The sequence below is a fragment of the Corvus hawaiiensis genome, chromosome 15, assembly GCF_020740725.1.
Source record: "Corvus hawaiiensis isolate bCorHaw1 chromosome 15, bCorHaw1.pri.cur, whole genome shotgun sequence".
Lineage (NCBI taxonomy): Eukaryota > Metazoa > Chordata > Aves > Passeriformes > Corvidae > Corvus > Corvus hawaiiensis.
In genome coordinates, this window is record NC_063227.1 from 5021819 (window position 1) to 5030175 (window position 8357).

The following is an 8357-nucleotide window of genomic DNA, read 5'->3' on the forward strand; positions in this document are numbered from 1 at the left end:
GTGAATTGGGGCAGGCAGGCGAGGTTCCTCTTTGAGGTCCCTCTCAGTCTTGCCTGGGTTCAGAGCCCTGCCCTGCACCTTGCTCTGGTGCTGTTGTGGGAGGCAGAGGAGAGTCCCCAGACCATGGATGTGGCCTGTGGGCTCCCAGGCTGGGTTTGCTCAGCTGAGCCCTGTGTCTGTCCCACACTCGTGACTGTGGCTGTCACCACCCCAACACAGGGCACTTGGTGAGCCCAGGGGCCTGGCATCTGTCACTTCTAGGCATGAATCCCACATAAATCTGGAAGGAATAAAAGGAAACAAAAACAAAATATCCCAAATAGTTTTGATGTACTCCTTTGAAAAACCCAAACTTTTCTTTTTGCCTTTTTTCCCCCACCCAATTAAACCTGCTAATTAAGTCAACAATATCTCCATTGCAGCTTCCAATTGGCAGAGTTGGGCCAATCCTTTTGCTCTTACTAATTAGCTCTTCACTAATGACTTCTTTACAGCAGAGCTGGCTCTCACTTGGGAAGGTTCTAGCACATTTGCTGTGGTGCTGGCCGGACTTAAAAGCCCTGCTTTTGGGGAGCTGCACAAGGGGAGAAGAGATGGGAGCCAGCAAAGTGAGTTTGATCTGATCAGGTATGTGGAAATGCAGCCCTGAGAAGCTGTAGGGAAGCTCTGAGTGTAGCTTATGCCACTGAGCATTCTTATTTATCTTTTTATCCACCCCAATTACTGAGGCAGAGGCTTGGGTTTAGAATGGCAATTGGAAGCAAGAAATTGGGGAGAGTTACGTTTAAATGAAAGTTCACTGATGTTATTTGTGAGGGCTTGGGCTGTCAGTACGTTCAGGGAAAGGTTAAAGGGAGCCTTTTAAAATGTAGCTGGAGGAAACAGAAATGCTGCTTTCCAAAAGCAACAGAAGCCCCAGAATGCAGTCCCTGGGTCGGGTGGAGAAAAACTGGATGAAAGCAGAAAGTTTTTAGAAAGAAAGGCTGTCGGAAAGGATGTCATTGGCATCTGGAAATGCTGGCCTTTATTTTTAAGACCTTCACCTCGGAAGGCAAAAAAATGTGCGTGAGTAAAGAGAAAGTGCTGTAGCCAAGAAAACCCTCTGGTAACACATTAAAGCAATACACAGGGCAAAGCAGCAAAGCCATTTGCTTTAAAACCACCCTGCATTTCCCCAAAACTCCAGTCTCTCCATCCTGGCCTCCCACCACCTCTCAAACTGCCAAGCACCACAACCTGAAATCACCCAGGTCTGAGGCCTCTCCCCAGAACTTGGAGCTGCTGGAGTTATCTCAACATTTATGGACTTGCACAGGGAGCCTGTGGCAGAGCAAAGCAGGTTCTAATTTGTTCAGAGTCCATGTCAAGCCTAAATGTTGTTATATCTGGGAAGTCTGGCTCAGCTCTGTGGAGTAAGGCAGTTAATTAATGAAAGATTTAGCTTTTGGTCCAAGTAATTTTTACTGGCCCCCAGTACTTTGTGGACAATTGTCTGTATCAAAATGACCGATTAAAGAGGGAAAAGGAGGTCTGATGTGAGGAGATAATGAGTGAACTGCCTGATTAGTATGGAGGAGGTACAGAAAAGCAATTAAAAAGGGAGAGCTGAATATTTTGGGATATGGGATTGACTAACGAGGAAACAGGAGGAAATACTGGAAAAAAAAAAAAAGGCAAGAGCTGAGTTAGGAATACAAATCCTTTAAAGAGAAACCAGAGGAATAAATTAAATGTCATTTTGAGATTAATAAGAGACCTCTCTTAATAGACTTTATTGGAGCTGACTGTTCTGATGGTCCCTTTCCATCTCAGCAGCACATTTCATTATGTTTCCAGGTTTGTTTCTTAGCCTTAATACGCTTTTCCAGGCATTTTTTAAGGTTAATATAAATAAATCTCTCGGTTTCAAAGGTGAAATGTAATTGGGGCTTAAGAAAGAGCAAGCAGAAGGGAAGAATGTGGCTGAGTACATTGGAAATTAGAAATAAGAATAAATAGAATCATGGGACTTGGGGAAAGAACAGAGATAACTGCACAGTGTGAGATGAATGCATGAAAAAGTGGAAAATTTTAGCCTGGTATAAGAGGAAATGGGATGTGCTGCCATAGACATGACAGCAGATGGCAAAATTGAGCTGCAGAGACTGAGCAGAGAAACATCTGGAGAGATGAGAAGAGGCTGTAAAGGTGATGCAGATTTGCTGACACCAAGCAGAATCAATGCAGCCTCCTCCAGTGAGGACAGAGGTCCCAGCCAGGAGTTCAGCTCCTGGCTGGCTCCAGGGAATGCTTTCAGCACACTCGGCCTGGGCTCTGGCTCGTGTGTCCTCTAACAACAAATTTCCTGCCAGTCTTGGTAACACCCTGGTTTTCTTGTGCTCCTGGAATTGTGGTGGCCACACACTTCTTGGTTTCCTCTTCCCACTGCTGTCTAACCCCAGCTGGGAGCAGTGTGGTTTTGGTTTCTCTTGCTAATTTAAAACACAAACCCCAAGACTCAGCAGCTCCTGCAATCACGCTGTGGAAGCAGTGACCTGGGAAAGGAAGTATCAGCCCTAAACCATCCCACAGCTCATCTCAGCATCCGCTCCCTCCTGCCATCAAGCAGAACAGGGGTTTTGGCAAGGAACCCTCCAAAAGATCACTTTGAGGACTGTTTAGAAACTTAGTGGAGCACTGGGATTAGGGTGCGGCTTCCCACAGAGGACCTTCATCTCCTCACCCTGTAATGTAGAATCACAGAATCAATGAGGTTGGAAAAGACCTCCAAGACCATCGAGTCCAACCCATGACTGATCCCCACCTTGTCACCCAGACCAGAGCACTGATCACCTCTGGGGATGGGGATTCCACCACCTCCCTGGGCAGCCCCTTCCAGTGCCTGACAGTGCTTCCAGTGAAGAAATTCTTCCTGATGTCCAACCTGAACTTTCCTTGACTCACCTTGAGGTCATTTCTTCTCGTCCTATTGCTGGTTTCTTGGGAGCAGAGCCTGACCCCCACCTGGCCACAACCTCCTTTCAGGGAGTTGCAGAGAGCAAGAAGGTCCCTCCTGAGTCTCCTTTCCTCCAGGCTAAACACCCTCAGCTCCCTCAGCCTCTCATGACAGGACTTCTTTTCTAACCTCAGCTAGAGAGCTCCAGTAGTGTGAAACTGAGACAGGAAAACCATGAGGACATGGGGAAGAGAGAGGCAAATTAGAGTGTGCAAATACCAATGGACAGATTGGGGAGGAAGGTGCTGGGAAATAATCTCTGGTAAAAGTTCATTGCCTTTAGTCTTCCAAGCACTGACCCTTCTCCAAGGGGAAGGGAAATCTACCACTTCCCAAAATATCTCTTTATAATTTTTTTTTTTTTAGAAGAAAAGAAGCTGAATGTTCTCTGGCTATTTCAAAATGCAGCTTCTTAATTTTAAGTATCTAGAAAAAAAATAAAATTTTATGGGGGTGTGTTTTGGGGTTTGCTTGGTGGGTTTTTTTTCTAATACCTAGGAAAAGAGGTGTATGGTAGGTAATGCAAACCAGGGAATAAATCCTGTCTGTAGTTATGTTTTCTAAAACAAACTATACTAAGGCCTGACTCTCTTCTCTCATGTACATGTCCTGTAGTTCTACTGATGTTAGTGAACATTGAATCCTGGAAGGTAACCCTTTTTCATGCTTAAATCTACATCTAATGAAGATTCATGGCTTCAAAGGTGCTCTCAAGCACCAGAGCCGGTGTCATCCTTAACTAAGCCATCCAGTAGTTAATAAACATCACACAATCATCTGCATATTTAATGCAGGGCAGAGAATTTTATGGAGAAATCTCTAGCTTTTAATCCAGTGATGAATCATTTATGGGATTTTGGATTATTCACTTTGTGCTGAATTAAGTTGTCTCTTTTCACCAAGTGAGCCCCCGGACGTGGGCTGCGTCACTGGCCAGGCTGCAGTGATGGATGGTGCTGGCATGAATTATTTATTGGCCATTTTAGATCACTTGCCCAGCAGTGAACTAAGCCTGTTAATTTTAAATCTGTTCGTCCCCATTCCTAAGTGCACAAAAAGGTTTTCATGTCCATGAAATTCATCTCTTTTCCTTCCTCCCCCTCCTTCCGGTGCAGAGGTGAATTACCCATGAGGTTTGAGTTGGGTTAGTTTGGGATGCAAACTGGCCCTTAAGGGGGTGCAGTGTCCTGACATGGGGGACTGTTTGTCCAAGCTGGGTTTGGCTCTTCAGCTCTCACTTGTGTCCTTTAAAAGCTGTGGAATGGAAATGATTGTGATTCCTTGTCATACAATCCTTTTTAGTCCACAGCAGCAGTGCAGAGAGGATCAATGGACCCAGTTAGGGTGAGCAGGGAAACTCCTGTAGGCTGTAATGATCAAGCACTGATTTTTTTTTTTTTAATTATTTTAAATTTTATTTCTCCCTGCAAGTCTCAGACAGTGCTGGGGCAGAGCTTTTTCCCAGGGCTTTCCTGTGAGCTTTGCTTCAAGGACAAGGGACATTCAGTCTCTCAATGGAGCAGAGAGTCGATGCTGCTTTTGAATTCTGCTTGGTGTTTTATGCCCTTGGTCCATTATCTAATGGGGAATATGATGAGGTAATTACGGAAATACACAAATTGCAACCTCATGAATACCAAAGAAATTCGTGATGATCTATGCTAAAAGAATGCATAAAAATGCAAATCATTTGTAAATGGGGAGCAGTAAATCTTGTTAGTATTAATAACATAGAGCATTTAATTGCATCAGGTCTTGATGAATTCTAACCAAAGCTGTCTGAAGAGATGGTTTTAGGACTCTTACCCTGTGAACTGTGTACCACGAGGTCAAGGGGAGCTGCAACTTGGATCCACTTGGTGGATCCACCTCTGGCTCCCTCTATAAGCACTGCTTGGCTGGTTCTTCTGTGGGCTAACAAAAGGATGGGGATTTATCTTCAGGCTTCTCTCTGTTTTCTTGGCATTGCATCTCATTTTGGTTTGTGGGAGGTGCTCCCAGCAGCATTCTGGGGAGGAAAGGGAGAAGAAATTCCATCTTTGTTCAGATTTTTGCCATTTTTTGTGCTGCTGTTGTGATACATCTGGCAAGGTGTAAAGGGGATTTTGTTAGGAGTCTGCTGGGTGAAGATTCTATCTGGAAACATGCTCACAAGCTTTCCCAAGTCATAACAAACTCTTTTGTTCCTTAAACTTTCCCAGGCTTGTCAGTGGCTGGGTATTTGGTGAAGTTCCTATTTATCAGCTCTTCTTTCTCTTTAGTTCATTCATTCCCTGTCTATAGCTGAGTTATTCTGCCCTAATCAAAAGTACTGGATGGCACTTCCATACATAAACCCTGCAGCTTCATAAAACCTGATGAAGGAAAGAGGAATATTCCAAGAGAAAACAAGAAAAGGTCATGATTTACTGCTACAAAACAGCTCCCTGGATCTTATTATCTTTGCTGTGTAGAAGCCTGGAGATCTAGATTGGGCTTTATAATTCACATTGAAATTCAATGTATTGCATGTCTCCTGTAAAGCCACATTTTTGAATGATACTCAAACCCTATTAAACAGGTACTCATTAAACCTCAACACCTTATAAATTCTTCCTGAGTTTTGTTGACAGTACACATCAAACACAAATCCTTAAGTGCTTTTCATTTTCCTGGTAGTGGGCTATCATAATGCATCACATGACAAAATAATGTGTTTACATGACAGATTTAATGCTTGACCTGCTGCATGAAATGCTTCAGAGCACCAGAAGACAAAAATGTAACGTTATACTTCCAAGTGTCTATTAATTCTTAACTAATAATAAATTACAGTGGGATGCTGATAGAAAAGGATGAGAGAGGCACATGCACACGGGAGGAATTCATGAGGATCAGTGACATGGCAATGAATACTAAATGCAGACATCATAGCTAGAGTGAAAACACAGCTTTTCGGGGCTGGCAAGAGACTCACTGCTGCTCCACAGGTCTGGGTTTCTTCTTCTGGATCCTGAGAGCCCACACAGGCTTGTAGCAAAGGTCACATCAGATTTACTTTCACCTGTGCCTCCCTCCAAAATGGTGCCAGTTTGTCCTGTCCTGTCCTGGGAATTGGCCAGGCATGTGACCAGGACTAGAACTGAATCTAGCTCTGGGAACATGAGGGTACCCTCTGTGTCACCCTGGGGCTGAAAGGGTCACCCATTTGTCCCTCTTAACCCCTGTGAGCAGCGTGGCTTTCCATAGCCTGCTGTATTTATGGATTGTCATCCTGTGCCTGGCCTGACAGCTGAGGGGGCACCATGGGATGGCTCTGGGGACCTAACAGATCCACAGCAAGCCTCTGCATGGACATTTTGCAGGGATGAGGGGTTCACTGAGGGCCAAGGACAATCACCAGTCCTCCTGGGATGGGGACAGAGAAACAGAAATCAACCCTTGCTTACAAACTGCCTCCCACCAGCAAAAGAAAGTAACCAAGTTTCTGGTTTTTTCCAGCCAAAAGACCCTTTCCCCCCCTCCTCTCTTTGGCTCTTCCACCTGGGAACATCTCCATCCCTGCACCTCCTGTGCTGATCTGTGTAACCTGCCCATGGCACAGGGCATGTGGCTCCCACCCTCATCCTGCACAACCCAGCCACTCCAGCAACTCCAAATCAGACCCCAAGGTTGCTTTGCTCCCACATGAATGAGCTGTTGTGCTTAAAGCAATGATTTCATGCTTTGTTTTGAGCATCACTTCCTACTCACTCTCAAAGCAGAGCACAGACAAGTCTCAAGCCATTCTGTGCAAAATTGGTTTTTTTTTTCTTTTGTAAACCTCTATGTACACCATTTTTACTTTTGTTGTTCGTTGCTTTCACCAAAAATGGTTGATAATTCTGGAGTTTCTTTATGAGGAATTGTCCCTCAACAGGTCTCATTTCTCCACAGTGCCAGCTCCTTCCCTCCATGCATCTCTACTGTAATTCACAGCATCGTTGACTTCCAGCCCCAGCAGAAAACTGCCAGAATTTGGAATTTCAAGAGTGATATTCAGCCACTTCACAAGTTTAGAGTATGAGGGCAGCTGTGTCCATTAATCTTTTAAAAGAACCCAAATCTCTGGTTTTTATTGCAAGTGGGAGCTAGGAAGGAATTGGTATGTGGGAAAACAATGCTGTAATGATGACATACAATCAAAGGGAGGGTAATAAACCTGCTATTCCTCTGTACTTACTGGGGGAGTTGGCTGGGGAGCAGGAGCTGAGGCTTGTTTTAACTACAGACAGCTCTCTCTTTTCAGTTTTTATAGCTTTCTCAATCACTTTGCTCATCTGCTGCTGGAGGCTTTTATTTGCTGATAAGGGCTGTTAAGCAGTTGGAAAGTCAGACCAATGAAGTTATATAAAATGCAGAAAAAGGGTTTGTGCCAGGTTAGAGCCAAGATGCTGGAGGAGGGAGGGAGATGGGAGGGCTCCAGCCCCTCCTCTTGGCAAGGGAAATGTCTGAGAAGGGGACAAATTACAGTAAAACAGGAAGAGATGTAGTTTGCTGCACTTTGTCCCTCTTTGTGGAGGGGACATATATACATATTTAAGTATATATATACACATAATTGTATTTTTCCCTGTTCCTTGTGCTGATGGGACAATGGGTTCCTCTTTCTTAGCCTTTTTTCTCTTTTTCTGAGAAATTTCTGAAGCCTCATTTAACAGGAAAATGAATAATTAATGTTGATATGCAATGGGAGGAGGGCTGAGGTTGCTTTGCCCCAGTCCAGTGGTATGAAGCAGCATCTTTTAGTGAGGAAATGGCCAGTGAAAAACCAGGAAGTCTTGGAGGCACATTAAAGGCTACTTCCCAAGTGACTTTGTAGTACACTTCCTTATCTGGAAGAAATCAATGATGGAAATGGAAAAATGACCAGATTTTAACACTGCACTTTTTCTTTGAACAGTCCTGAGAGCTGTCTCTCTGCAAGCCTGGATGCAGGGAATAGTGTTGTGTGAACCTGGCATTTTCAGTTTGGGTTTGAAAGTTTATTCTGTATAGGGTTGTTTTTGTTGCTGTTTCGTTTGGTTGTTTTTTTTTTTGTGGAGGGAACAGTGATTCTGGGACTGCTTTGTTCTGCTTTCTCAGCCATTATTTATTTGTTCCTGTTTGCCCCTTTATGAGAGAATTAAAAATTAATCTGGAATGTCATGTCTGGAAGGTTGTGTACTATATATATATAAAGAAACTGATCTATTTTTTTAAATTTAAGAAAACCCAACCAACCAAACCCAATACAAAAAAACCTGTTCCTCATATCCAGCTACTGTCCTTCAGGTCTCTCTTGTAAATTGCTAACATAGTTCAGTTGACCTGTCAGCACTTTTAACAGTTCATCCAATTTTCT